Genomic DNA, 15126 nt, shown 5'->3' on the forward strand with positions numbered 1-15126 from the left:
CGCTGCACTCTGGGAATTCTGACTTGTTGAAAGAAGATTTGGACAAGGTGGGAACAAATTCTTTGAGCCAATTCTAAAGAAAATATTCTTTAGAATCCTTTCAAATTATCTTCTCATACTTTGGTTGTAATTTGTAAAAGTTTTTTATTTTTGAGTTTTTGGTTTTGCTGCTGAGTTGCTGGCTCAAATTCATTATTTCTCCGAGCCAGAGATTTAGGATTCCTTTTGGATAAAAGGCCTCCCTGTGCCCCTGTGTTGTCAGACCTGCTGGTCCTACACATCTGCTTTTTGCTCATTACCTCCTGCTTTTACAAAGTTCTCACACATAAAATTTTCTTTAAAAAAACTTTTTCAGACTCCAGTTTCAAAACCAATCTCTCTAAACCCCCACCTTTTTTCCTCTGCAGATGGACAGGGAGGGATATTCAGGACTGGTGTGGTTCTCTAATGCCTGATGCTCAGCCTACTGGGAGCTATTTCTCTGCAACCAAAGCTTCTCCCTGCCAGTACTCCCAGAGCCCAGTCCTGCCCTGGGTGCTCTGCTCTGCCTTGCACACCTCTTCCAGCACAGGGCACTGCCCAGGGACATCTCCAGGCCAGGGCCTTATGGGCAGCTCAGACAAACTGAGATGCTGCAATCCAAGGTGCCGTTGCTGCTGTCTGTAGGCACAGGAGGGTGAGGAGGCACTTTGTGAGGGAGATGTGAGACAGATCTGCTGATGCCCAGTGGGACAGTGCAGGAGTCTCAGTGACACAGGCACACCTGACATCCCCTTTCCCTTGCCTTGAGGAGAAAGCTGAGAGCAGCCCTGGCCATGCAGCACCATCTCCACAGCAGGAGGAATCTGCCCTGATGGGGTCACCCCTTCCACCTCTATCTTCTTCACACAGTCCATGCAGAGCTGCCAGGCAGGCTGAGAGCTGTCCCTGGCAGGTGGCAAATGTCCTGGGCTGGCCAAGAGCTCTGATGGTTGCAGGAGCTGCTCTGCAGGACAGCCCTGGGCATCCCTGGCTGCAGCCCCAGCTTCAGCCCCTGCAGCAATCCCTGGCAGCAGGAGCCATCCTGCCCTGTCCCTCTGACGGTGCCCAGGACAGCCCTGCTCTGCAGCACATCCTCCTCCTTCTCCTCCTCCTCCTCCTCCTCCTCCTCCTCCTCCTCCTTCTCTTCCTCGTCCTCCTTCTCTTCCTCCTGCTCCTGTGCCTCAGGAAACTGGCAGAGTGCTCCTGACACATGTGCTGTCTCTAGTAGATCCCTCCAGGAGCACAGGGGACATTGCCCTGCACCCACACACTCACCATGTCCAGGGCTATGAAGATGTTACCCCAAGTGAAGTCTCAGCTCCATGTCTTCCCAATCCTGGTTGCCTTTAGCCTGTCTGTGCCTGGCTCCTTTCCCCTCAGTGCCTGCAGGCAGTGCCCTCAGCCCTGCTGGGCTGGGAGAAGAGCTGCTCCTCAGCAGAAATCTCTTTTTGAAGCTTTTCCTGGTTGAGCCTGGGAGCTGCCTCTGTGCCAGGAGACCAGCCCAGCTCAGCAGCACAGACACAGCACAAAGATTTTAATGACGCTCACAGGGATTTAGTGTTGTTTACATTATATTAAGTCCCTCAGTATGTTAAAGAAACTTCTCAAGAGTTCAAAATTTAATTGGAAGACCAATTTTCCTGAAGTTTTAATGGATTCTGCTGAGGGATATGTCTGTGAAAGTTGATCAAACTTTGCTATTTTTCAGTGCCCTCATACCCTACTAACTCTGTCCAGTGTGTCAAAATACAGGCTAAAGGACTAGCCTTAGAAATCTCCTTGCTTTGTCTAGTACTCATTACCTCCTCCTTCTTGTCTTACCCTGTTTCCACCCAAATCTCTCTCCACACAGCCTCACAGTCCTTTCCCAATCTTTCTCCCACACACATGCCTGAGTTGCAGGCATTGAATGTTATTTCCCACACACAAACTTTAGGATCTTAGGTTCAAAATCAGCTTGGTTAGGATGTCTCTATTTACACTGAGGGCATAGACCTTGTCATCTCTCAGAGGAACAATAACAACATTTTTCACAAATCTTGCACTGTAACAGTAACCATGCAGAGTGCCAACTTCTAGAAGCCCCAAAAGCCTCATAACACCCACAAAAGCAAGCTATTCCTCTTCTCTCTTGAATGTCCAGACCCTCTTCAGCAGGATTTTCCCAGTCCAAAGCTACCAACCTCCCTGCTGAAGTTCGATATATTCCATCCAGTTAATATTTACTGAAAACACAGGGAAAAATTACCAGTTTGCTGCAATTGTAACTTTTGTCACGGTGGCAATATTACTCTAAAATACACAAAGACCAGTGGCGGCAGGGCACCGGTTAAGCCCAAACACCGAGTGTTACAGGGAATACTGTCCCCCTTAAACCGGAATTTCCCACACACAGCCCAAATCCAAAAGTCAAAATCACTGCAGGGAAGGGTATCTTTTTATTAAGGGAGAAAACATCCCCCTCTTGTCAACACAGCACACAGTATACAGCAATTTTAGCGATCTCCCAATCAGTTTGTTCTTCTCCAGCCGTTTCAGTTGCCCAAAATGAAAACACAGATCCAAGCTCCCGTTCCCTTCTTCCTAAGTACATTTCACCAATCACACAAAAAGTCATTCACAGAGGCAGGACCCAATCAAAATAATGACTAAAACAGCAGCAATAAACAAGGATTTGCGCAGTTCACCCAAAGAACTGCTGGTGGATCTCCCTGACAGAACAAACCCTTTCTGTGGCCACTGCACCCTCCCGATGATTGCAAACAAAACCGCTCAGGCTTGCCCTGAGCACAGAACGTCTTCTGCGTCTTGTCAGCTGCCTTTTAGCCATGTGTAGGCCTGACAGGCATACACATCATTTTAAACATACAATTTTGTCTGCAGTCCAGCAGCATGTCTTGTCTGTCCCCACAATGAGCAGCTGGGGACCGGAGGTCCCTCCCGGAAGGTCCCAGAGACATCCATAGCCCAGGTTGGTCTTGCAGCCAAAAAGAGTTTCTCATGGCAAACTCGCCAACTGATAGAGAAAAAAGGACTCTCCAGCCAGTTTAAGTTAGAAAGTAGTATATGTATTACAATGCTTGGCAAGCCCAGGAGAAATGTCTCACAAGGATGTGCAAAATACCCAGGGTTCTTGCCTTATGTTTTCCATCAAAATCTTACCTATTCATTTAGTTACCCAATATGTCTATAGATATGAATTACCTAACACCCCATACCCTCATTTTATATAAAAATTAGCTCAAAGTTCTTTTGCACAGTCCTTGCACAGTTCGTTCCTTCAAATGGGTCAGTGGGTGTTTGAAATGGGTCAGAGGTCTCCTAATGATGAAGTCAGGGAGCCTTCCTTGCCTTCAGCTTTTCACCTTGGTCTTGTTCCTAGGTTCTTGGGCCCTTTGACCATAGTTCAAGTTCCCAACCTGGTTCTGGCTGGTTGCAGGGCCCAGGTGCAGTTATGGTTTCTTCACTTCAACAATTTTCCAACTGCCCAACTTGACACAACAAAGCCAAGCAAGTGATTTATTTTCTTATCTCTACTGGTTCAGCCACTGATTATTAACTTTCTACATTGCTTCTACTCTGATCATTATATGTATAGCTTCTATTCCTCAGCTAATCTCTTAACCCTTTGATTTTTGCATCAGAAAGTTGATGCTATAATAGATGCAAACACCATCAATGTGTTGTATCAGGATGCTCTGCCTGGAGTGGGGTGAAAACGGCTTGAAAAATGCCCTATTTGCAAAGCTTTCAGTGGTGGATGGAGAAAGGTAAGACATGCTGCTTTTGGTGTAGAGGAAATGCTGAAACCAGCCTGACTCATTTAAACTCTTCCTGCCCTTGCTGGCATGAGGAGCCCCTCAGCCTTCCCCGCTCCAGGCTGGACAAGCCCAGCTCCCTCAGCCCCTCCTCACAGTCAAAGGGCCCCAGCCCCACCTTGGAGGCCCTTCCCTCACCCTGCTCCAGGTTCCAGACACCTTTCCTGCCCTGGGAAACCCAAACCAGGCCCCAGTGACTTGGATAATCCACGTCCTTGGTATCCTGGTCACTCAGCCCTGGCCCCTTGTCCCCATGTCAGGCTCTGGAATTGATTTGTGGAACATCCTTGGGGGAGGCTGTGGTTCCAGGTGGAGCAGGGGGATACAGAGGGACAGGAGACCCTGCTGGGCATGAACAGCATTGGACTTGTCTGGGGAAACTGTGAGGGGGGCTGGGGCAGAGTGACCAACCCATTGACCTCACACAGCCCTGCAGGGATGTCACACAGATGCCCTGTGACGTCACAGTCTGCTCGGTGATGTCACAGAGACAGCCTATGATGTTTTAGCTCCTCAATAAACCGGGGCCTTTGCTGGCTGGGGCCCTGGGCTGCCTCTGCTGGGCTCTGCTGCTCAGCCTGGGACACAGAGGCAGCTGATGGTGCTCCCTGCACTGACCCCCTCCCACACAGGCTCTGCTGGGGCTGTGGAGGGGCTCAGAGGAGCCTGCCTTGTTCCAGGGCTGCCAGATGGCCTTGAGGCTGCCCTGCATCCTCCTGGGGAAGGTGCCTGAGGCTCAGAGCACTCAATGCCTGACTCCTTTCCCTGTGCCTGCTGTGTCCATGGGGCTCAGAGCACTCAGTGCCCAGACTCCTTTCCCTGTGCCTGCTGTGTCCCTGGGGATCAGAGCACTCAGTACCAAACTCTTTTCCCTGTGCCTGCTGTGTCCCTGGGGCTGCAGAGCTCTCCTGGTCACAGCAGACATTCAGTCCTTGATCTCGAGGTGACTCCACCATGGGCAGGCTTGTGCCCAATGAGCTCCACTCCCTTCTACTCCCTGGCACACCCTGTCCCTGCAGGTCCCCTGTGCTCTCCTGGACGCTCCCAAGGCCCTGCAGACAAACATTGCCCTGCCATCAGCCCAGGGACAAGCTGCAGAGCCCCAGCAAGGTTCAGCACACACCATTCTCCATGTGATGGGCACTGGCCACCAACAAGCCAAACCTGACCCAGATCTGAGTCCCTTGATGGCCACACTGGGACCCTGATCTCATCCCACTGAGCCCTTGGAGGACAGGGAAAACAAGGAGCCTCTTCAGAGTCTGTTCTTTGGGCCTGTTTCTGAGAGTGACTCCGGAGGAGAACAAAGCCTTCCTGCCCTGCCCTCAGGTGATCCCTTTGCTGGTGGAGCTGCTGTGTTGGAGCCCAGCTGTGTCCCAGCAGTGCCCACGGCCTGTCCCTGCCTGTGCTCACAGCAGGGACACGCAGCAGGACAGTGACCAAGCTGCCAGAGCACTGCAGCCTTACAACCACAGAAGGGCTGGCAAGGAGAGGGTCGAGTTGGGAAGAGCAGATGTGGGAAGACCAAGGGCCATTTTCCCTGGCTGTGCTGCTGTGCTGGGAGTCCCTCCACCTCTGCTCACAGGCACTGCTCTTGCAGAGACAGAGAAGAGCTGGGGAAGCACCTGGGTCACACAGGGCAGAGCAGGACACTATTTTATCTCAATGCACAATGATCATGGCTCCTTACTGTCTATGCTAAACACAAGCACAGTAGATACTGATGTAGCAATACTGTGACTAAAGGCATCCCTTTATGGAAAATACTATGAAAATTTAAAAAAAAAAAAAAAACAAATCAAGGAAAAGTAGAACACACCAAATAGAAACACATGGAACTAAGCAGTCTGGGCAGTCTGTAATGAGTTCCATTCTGAATGCTATGCAGAAACAAACAGGCACTTGATTGTTTCTGGAAACACATAGTGGTCATATTCCTCAGAGCATCTCAAGCTCCTGATTCCTCAGGCTGTAGATGAGAATGTTATAAACGAGATTAAGCCGAATTAAATATAATTAGAGTAAGTGATAATTTATTTTGCGACTGAAATATGGTCCTCCTTACCCACAATCAAAAAGGGACAACGCTGAGCCAGGGATCTGCGCTGGGTGAGCACACTCTGATCCAACCTCTATGGTATCGGATCCCCCAGTGCTCACAAAGCCGCCTTGGTCAGTCCAGATTTTAAACAGTTTTTCATAGCCTGGAGCAGAGGTCTTTCTTTTTATTGTTGCACATATTCATGTAGTCTTTCTCTGCATTGGGCTGGACAAAACCATGTCTGGGAAATGATGAATTTGGTGAATGCAGATCTCGGTTGATGGGAAGCCGGCATTCAGATGTAGCTTTCCTGATGGCTCTGATCATCTTAATCATCAATAATTGATGGGTGCTCATCGCTTGGGTGTTTCCTAGACAGTATCTGAAAGGGTTATCTTTGAACAAGTAATTCTTTGGCTTTTGACTAGGAATGACCACCAGCTGAGAATAATTTCAGAAACCCACAACTCTGGGGACTAATAAGGGTAACTCCTTGCTTTTTGTGTGGGTGGACAGTCATTCATTGTGGACCAGGGTGACAACCAAGTTGGGTCCTTCTCCTCTGCAGAGGGTGCAACAAGAGATGGTATTGTATATCTAATAAAAGGAGACCTATGTGCCCCAGGTGTGCCCTGGAACTCCTGAGATCCTATAATTGAGATGTAGCACATGATCAGTTCGAGATAGTGAGTCCAGTCTGTGGGTAAGGGTTAAAGCCAGAGAATTTGGATATTTTCGAAAAAGACTGGGAATGGTGCCAGCTTGGTAAAATGAATTGTAAGGCTCCCCTTGTAGTTTAACTTTTTGTATTTGAGATACAAGCGTGCATTTATGGAATTTCTGCCTGGTCAAATGGAAGAAGGAAGCAGCCAGCTGTTTGAGCTATTGGAGAAGGGGTATTTTGAATAACTTAGAGGAGAGAGCAGAAAGAATCAGGACTGCGTGTGCTCAGTATTTTCGGAGTGGTTGTTTTTGGGTTGGTCAGTGGGGTGTGGTCAATGGGATTTGTCATTGGGGTGGTCAGTGGGTGTGGTCAGTGAGGTGTTGGCACTGGTTTCTAGGATATGGGTGTGGTCAGTGAGTGTGTGTAGTGGTTATGGTCAGTGGGTGTGATCATTGGAGGTATGGTCATTTGGGTGCTGAGTGGCATGTGGTCAGTGGGTAAGGTCAGCAGGTGTGATCAGTCAGTGGGTGATGAGTGCATTACCTGTTCCTATTTCTGCTCCATCATTCCTGCTCTGATGAGGATGGATCCTCAGCCACTAGGAGGATGCTGATGAATTTTACTACTCCAGAGGCCTCTTCTTTCTTGAGCTCTTCAGTTCCGGAATTCAGTGACAAAGGCTCATAAACATCTGTTAAAAACATCCATAAGAAAAGCTCCTGAGGATAACGTCAGTTTTCAAATCTTTGGTGGTTAACTGGATAGATTTCAAAAGTGTATTCCAAGTGAATATGCTATATTGAAAACAATGCCGAGAGAAGTGATTTCTCCTGGTTCTTTTCCTGTTTATAGATGGATATCAGAACTGTCCAACTGATATTGATCCCCAGCACCTTCTAATGCAGTCTGAATAGATATGAAAATCAAGACCCTTCATGATGGTCAATCAATCACACTTTGTCTCCATCCCCATCCCCTCCTCACCATTTCCCTCATCCATCCCCTCACAGACTCCTGTGGACCAGGAGCAGTGCAACCAGCAGGAGCAGGGCAGTGATTCTTCCCCTGTGCTCAGCAGTGGCTGGGCAGCACCTCAAGTGCTGTGTCCAGTTCTGGGCCCCAATTTAGGAAGGACATGGAGGAGCTGGAGAGTGTCCAGAGAAGGGCTACAAGGCTGGTAAGGAACACAAGTCCTGTGAGGAGTAGCTGAGGGAGTTGGGGATGTTTATTCTGTAGGAGACTCAGAGGAGATCTCATCACCCTCTACAACTTCATGACAGGAGGGTGCAGCCAGGTGGAGTTGGGCTCTTTCCCCAGGGAACAGTGACAGGACAAGAGGACACAGCCTTAAAGCTGCCCCAAAGAAGGTTTAGGCTGGACATTAATAAATATTCTTCACAAAGAAGGTGATTGGGCATTTGAATGGGCTGCCCAGGGAGGTGGGTGAGTCACTGTCCCTGGAAATGTTTCATGATGTGAATGTTTCTGGATGTGGCACTGAGCACCGTGGTCTGGGTGACAAGATGGTGTTTGGTCACAAGCTGAACTTGATGCTCTCAAAGGTCTTTTCCAGCCTGGGTGATTCTGTGATGACTGTGACACTGCAGGGCCCTGGGGAAGCAAGGGGCCATTGTGACACTGCAGGGCCTCATGGAACTGAGAGGACCAGAGTGACACTGTGTACAACATGGAACCACAGAGCCAAGGGGCCACTGTGACACTGTGGGGCTACAGGGAAGCAAAGGAGTCCATGGTGACACTCTGGGTCCTTGTGGAACCACAGAGGCCACTGTGACACTGCAGGGCCTTGTGGAACCAAGGGGCCATTGTGCCACTGCAGAACCAAGGAGAGCCTTGTGAGAGCCTGGGGCCAATGGAATCAAGGGGCCATTGTTCCACTGCAAGGACTCCTATAACTACGGGAACAACTGTGACACTGTGTTGCCCCATGGAATCAAGGGTCCCTCCTGACACTGCAGGATCTTGTGTAACCAGGGCTCCATTGTGACACTGTAGCACCAAGGAATTCATGGTGGCACTTGGAGGCCTCATGGAACCAAGAGGCCACTGTGACACTGCAGGGCCTTGTGGGACCATGCAGAGCATTGTGACAGAGCAGGACCTTGTGTAATGATGAGGCCATTGTGACACTGCAGGGCCCCATGGAACCAAGGGTCCAGTGCTGCTCCTCAGGGACTCATGGAAGGAAGGAAACATTTCACACTCTAGTGCCCCTTGGGAGCAAGAAGCCATTGTGACACTGTGGAACTAAGGAAAGCATTGCTGCACTGCAAGACGTCATGGAATCAAGGACCATTGTGACACTGCGGGGACCAAGGATCCAAGGGACTTTGTGACACCAAGAGGTCCCATGGAACAAACAGACACTGTGACTCTGGGAGGCCCCAAGGAAATCATGGAGGCCATTGTGACACTCTAGGGACTCATGCAACCGTGATGACAAAAAGTTGGCTGGGAGTGTTGATCTGCTGAAGGATGGGAGGGCTCTGCAGAGGGACTTGGACAGGCTGGATCTAGGACCCAAATGCAACAAGGTGAGGTTTAACAAGTCCAAGTGCCAGGTTCTGCACTTTTGGCCACAACAATCCCTGCAGTGCTACAGGCTGGGGACAGTGGCTGGACAGCAGCCAAGCAGAAAGGGACCTGGGGGCAGTGATGGACAGCAGGCTGGACATTAGCCAGCAGTGTGTCCAGGTGGCCAACGAGGCCAATAGTACCTGGCCTGGATGAGGCATCGTGTGGCCAGCAGGACAAGGGCAGTAATTCTTACCCTGAGCTCAGCACTGATTGGCAGCACCTCAAGTTCCATGTCCAGTTCTGTGTCCCCCAATTTAGGAAGAACATGGAGGGCCTGGAACGTGTTTAGAGAAGGGAACAAGGCTGGTGAGGGGTCTGGAACACAAGTCCTGTGAGGAGTGACTGAGAAAGCTGTGTTTGTTTATCCCAGAGAAAAGTAGACTCAGGAGTGAATTTATAATTCTCTACAACTTCCTGAAAGGTGGTTGTGGTCAGGTGGGGTTGGCCTTTTTCATCAAGCAACAACTGACAGAATGAGAGGACTGTCATAAGCTGTGTCAAGGGAAATATAGGTTGGATATTAGGTGTCCTGGTTTAGGACAAATTAGGTGAAAACTTCCAAAAGGAGCCCCCTAAAAAACAAGCCTCACAACTCCTTCCCCTCCCACCACTGGATTTGGGAAGAATTTCCTCAGAGGAAAAGTGGAAAAAACCTGTTTATTTAGCAAACACATGAAGAAAAAACACTCCACAACACAAGAAAAAAACAACCATGGATGAGAAAAAGACTTTCACCCCTCTGAGTGGATGTACAGACTCGGAACATCTCTGGTGCCGGGGAGGGCAAAACACGTAGTGCTTGTCACAGGCAGAGTCTGGGGTTTCTTGATGTTCCAGGTCATGTCCAGATCAGGTTTGGGTGGTATTCCCAGCTAAACTAACTAAGAAGGGGAAAAAGAAAGCAGAAGCGAAGCAAAGCAAAGCAAAGCAAAGTGAAAAAAAGCCAAACAAGCAAGGCAAGCCGCCGAGCTGGCAAAGCAGGCAGCAAAGCCCACAACCCCATCCCCCCTCCCCCGCCAAAAGCCCAGATGATGGGGAAGGGGTGCCGGCAAATTAGACAAAACAAACCTTCACAGACTCAATTCTAAAACCACCGAACATCCAGGCATGAACAGCACACATGATTGGGGATACAAAGGATTGTAAGGTCACCCAAGGACACCGGGTTACATCCAGGATCTTTGACGACTCTAGACAAAAGGGGTCGGTAGCAGCAGCTTTCAGAGGGGCTGCTCGAGTTTTGGGAGGGGCCTCTTGGGCTTCGGGAGAGGTGACTCGTTTTTCCTGCGAGCTCAGAGGAGGACTCTCCGTCTCCAGCCACGCAGCTGAACGCAAGAGAGCCAGATGATCTGCAATCACTTGCCCTGCATCTGCCCCGTTCCAGCCTCCTGCCTCTGCGGACACAGCTGATCACCTGGACACAAACGGTGAGCGAGGAGCCGCCGCTCCAGCCCGTTCCCGCCCGAGACTGGCGTGTCTGCTGCTGCCCCTCCTGCTTCCGCTCCTGCCTGCTTTCTGCAGCTCCAGGCTTTGTTCCATCTGCAGCACCAGGACCAAGTGCAGAGAGAATGTGCCTGCAGCTTGAGAAAGGACTGGAACTGAGCTATCTGTTCTGTTTTGTTGGTAATTTTAACAACTGGTGTTGTTTCTGCTTGTACGGTTAGATATATTAGTAAAAGAGCTGTTATTCCTACCCCCTTATCTCTGCCTCAGAGTCCTTGATTCAAAGAATCATAATACTTAGAGGGGAGTGGAATTAAAGTCTCAATTTCAAAGGAAAACTTCTGCGTTTCCTGGCAGACACCTGTCCTTCAAACCAGGACAGATTTTGGCAACCCAGACGTGGGACAGAGGGCACTGAGTGGAGAGTTAAGGCAGGAGTAACAGCTCTCTTAAGTGGCAGCATTGTCTGGTTTAATCTGGATTGGGCTCCATGTGGTCACAGATATCTCTCTCCCATTTGCAAGCCCTTATTTGAATATGGGCCCCCTCACCAAAGTTGCTGTAGCTATTATCCGATTCGTTTGGTGGATTGATTATGTCAGGAATTCATGGCTTTTTAATTTTTTCTGGAAAGTGGCCACCTAGATCCAGCTATTGTACTCTAACTGCGTGTTTCTGGGGTTATTTCAATAATGGTACTTACTGTGAGGTAATGAATGCAAGAGAAATTTTCTCCCAAACCATCACCCAGTTTTTTGAGGCTACCCCACCAGTTTTCAAGGATTTCAGATCCGCTTTAATTGCTAGTGTTATTATACAGTAGCTGGTGTTGCTGATATGCCTGTTCTACTTAGCATTCAGAAACAAGGGAATATTGGTTCGGATAACAACCCTGATATCTACCCCAAGTGGGGGTGCTTCAGAGGTGCTGCCCCAGAGTCTAACCCTGCCCCAGGGATTAGGAATGCTGCCCCAGAGCCTGATGCTGCCCCGCAGCCCACTGCAGAAATGAAACACCCAGAGTGGGTGGGGATTCTGCTGAGGGAGATGCGGGAGACAGGCCAGATGTTGAAGGAGCCCTTTTCCCCAGATGGTGAGAAACCCTCCCCCTGCCCTAAAGAGGGAGAGTCAGATGGTCCTGCAGTGGAACCCGTAGATGTTGTATCTGTCCAGGTTCCAGCTGGATCACAGGGGCAGCCACAGCCAGCAACAGCTGCCCCTGTGGAAACCAGAAAATCTAAGATTAAAACAAGGCACCTAGATAATGGGGATCAGCAAGGAGGGTCCTCACAACCAGCAGGGGAGCCAGAGGTTGAGATTGTCACCGAGTCCCTCTCATACGATAGTCTCCGTAACCTGCGTAAAGACATTGCTCGGCGGGGCCGTGAGCCTTTCACAACTTGGTTACTCCGGGTCTGGGACCTTACAGGAACAGGTGTACAACTGGATGGAACTGAGGCCAGGAATTTGGGATCCTTGGCCCAGGATTCAGGTGTGGACCAGATATTCGTAAGGGAGCAAGGCCTCCTTTCCCTCTGGGACCGGCTTTTAATGAGTGTGAGAGAGAGGTTTATCCACAAAGAGGAAATGCAGGAGCACCACTGTAGAATGCGCTGGAAGACCCTTGAGGAAGGGATCCAGCAGCTGAGAGAAGTGGCAGTGTTGGAGGTAGTCTTTGGGAGGGATGGACAGCATGACAACGACCCTGACAAAGCCAGGTGCACAGGGCAGATGTTAGGGAATTTGGCAACCCTGGGGCCACCTCAATATACCACCTTCATTGCAATGATTAATGCTGATAACCACCCAGAGACAGTGTGTTCTGTTGCCAACAAACTCAGAAATTTCGAGAGCATGATGAATGGCCCAATGCAGGCCAATGTCTTAGCCATGGCCAGGGACCTCCAACAGGTCGAAGATAGGATGAGGGATATGAGGAAGGAGATGAGGGAGGAGATAAAGAAGATCAGTGTGGCACCAGTAGGAGTCACAAGCCCCAAATCTAGAACCCAACCCCCCCCAGCTAGGGAGAAAGGGTACACCCCATGAGCTGATCTGTGGTTCTTCCTGCGAGACCATGGAGAAGACATGGGAAAATGGGATGGGATACCCCACTTCTGTCCTGGCAGCATGGGTCCACCAGCTCAGGGAGGGAAATGCTAACTGAGGGAACCGCACTAAAATGAAAGTAGCCTCAACCTCCCACAAGCAAGGAGGATGTTCTGTCAGATCCCCTGGAAGGAACCTCCACTATGTATGCCCAGGAAAGAAATAATAACCAGGGCTAGAGGGGCCCTGCCTCTAGCCAGGGAGAGGCATGGGATGACAGGATCTATTGGATAGTGTGGGTGCGATGGCCTGGCACATCAAAGCCACAGAAACATAAAGTGCTAGTTGATACTGGTTCACAATGCACCCTGATACCATCAGAACATGTGGGGAAGGTACCTGTTTCCATTGTTGGGGTGACGGGGGGATCACAGGAATTCACTTTGCTGGAAGCTGAGATTAGCCTGACAGGGAAGGGGTGGCAGAAACATCCAATTGTAACTGGCCCAGGGGCACCGTGCATTCTAGGCATAGACTTCCTCAGGAATGGCTACTACAAAGACCCAAAGGGGTTCAGGTGGGCTTTTGGAATAGCTACTGTAGCGACAGAGAGCATTAAGCAGTTGAACACCTTGCCTGGACTGTCAGAAAACCCCTCTGCAGTAGGACTCCTGAAAGTGACAGAGCAACAGGTGCCAATTGCCACCATGAAAGTGCACTGCCGGCAGTACCGGACAAATCAAGATGCTGTGACCCCCATCCACAAGATGATCCGTGATCTAGAGAGCCAAGGGGTGGTCAGCAAGAGCCACTCACCCTTCAACAGTCCTATATGGCCTGTGCAGAAATCTGATGGAGAATGGAGACTGACTGTAAACTATCAGGCATTGAATGAAGTGACTCCACTGCTGAGCACTGCCGTGCCGGACATGCTGGAACTCCAGTACGAGCTGGAGTCCAAGGCAGCAAGGTGGTATGCCACCATTGACATTGCCAATGCATTCTTCTCCATTCCTTTGGCAGCAGAGTGCAGGCCTCAGTTTGTTTTCACCTGGAGAGGTGTGCAGTACACCTGGAACCGACTGCCCCAGGGGTGGAAGCACAGCCCCACCATCTGCCACGGACTGATCCAGGCTGCACTGGAGAAGGGTGAAGCTCCAGAACATTTGCAGTACATCGATGACATCATTGTGTGGGGGAACACAGCAATGGAGGTGTTTGAGAAAGGAGAGAAGATCATCCAGATTTTACTGGGAGCTGGTTTCGCCATTAAAAAGAACAAAGTCAAAGGACCTGCCCGAGAGATCCAGTTCCTGGGAGTGAAGTGGCAGGATGGACGGCGCCAGATCCCCACTGATGTCATCAATAGGACCACTGCAATGACCAGCACAACAAGCAAGAAGGAGACACAAGCTTTTCTAGGTGCTATCGGCTTTTGGAGAATGCACATCCCTGAGTACAGCCAGATTGTGAGCCCTCTCTACCAGGTCACCCGCAAGAAGAACGATTTCCACAGGGACCCTGAACAACAGGAAGCCTTTGCCCAGATCAAACAGAAAATCGCTCATGCAGTGGCCCTTGGCCCAGTCAGGACAGGACCAGAGGTAAAGAATGTGCTCTACTCTGCAGCTGGGAACCATGGTCTGTCCTGGAGCCTTTGGCTGAAGGTGCCTGGTGAGACCCGAGGCCGACCCCTGTGGTTCTGGAGCAGAAGCTACAAAGGATCTGAAGCCAATTACACTCCCACAGAGAAGGAAATCCTGGCTGCATATGAAGGAATTCAATCTTCCTCAGAAATGATTGGCACAGAAGCACAGCTTCTCCTGGCACCCCGACTGCCAGTGCTGGGGTGGATGTTCAAAGGAAAAGTTCCCTCTACCCACCACTCTACCGACGCCACATGGAACAAGTGGATTGCCCTCATCACACAGCGCGCCCGTATTGGCAACCCGAATCGCCCTGGGATTTTGGAGATAATTACAAACTGGCCAGAAAGTGAAGATTTTGGTCTCACTGATGAAGAGGAGCAAGTGGCCCAAGCTGAAGAAGTCCCACTGTACAACCAACTGCCAGCAGATGAAACACGACGGTTCCTGCAGCATTGTGGGGATGAACCGGAAGTGGACAGTTGCCGTATGGAGCCCCACACAACAGGTTGCACAAGCTACTGAAGGAGAAGGTGGATCGAGTCAACTTGCTGAACTCAAAGCTGTTCAGCTGGCCTTGGACATTGCTGGGAGGGAGAAATGGCCAAAGCTCTACATTTACACTGATTTGTGGATGGTAGCCAATGCTCTGTGGGGTTGGCGGGAAAGGTGGAAAAAGGCTGACTGGCAACGTAGAGGAAAACCAATCTGGGCTGCTGATGAGCGGAAAGACATTGCCACTCGGGTAGAGAAGCTCCCCGTGAAAGTCCGTCATGTGGATGCCCAAGAGTCGGGCTAATGAAGAACACAGGCACAACGAGCTGGTAGATCAGGTAGCTCAGATAG

The sequence above is a fragment of the Erithacus rubecula genome (assembly GCF_903797595.1).
Source record: "Erithacus rubecula genome assembly, contig: scaffold_242_arrow_ctg1, whole genome shotgun sequence".
Taxonomy (NCBI): Eukaryota; Metazoa; Chordata; class Aves; order Passeriformes; family Muscicapidae; genus Erithacus; species Erithacus rubecula.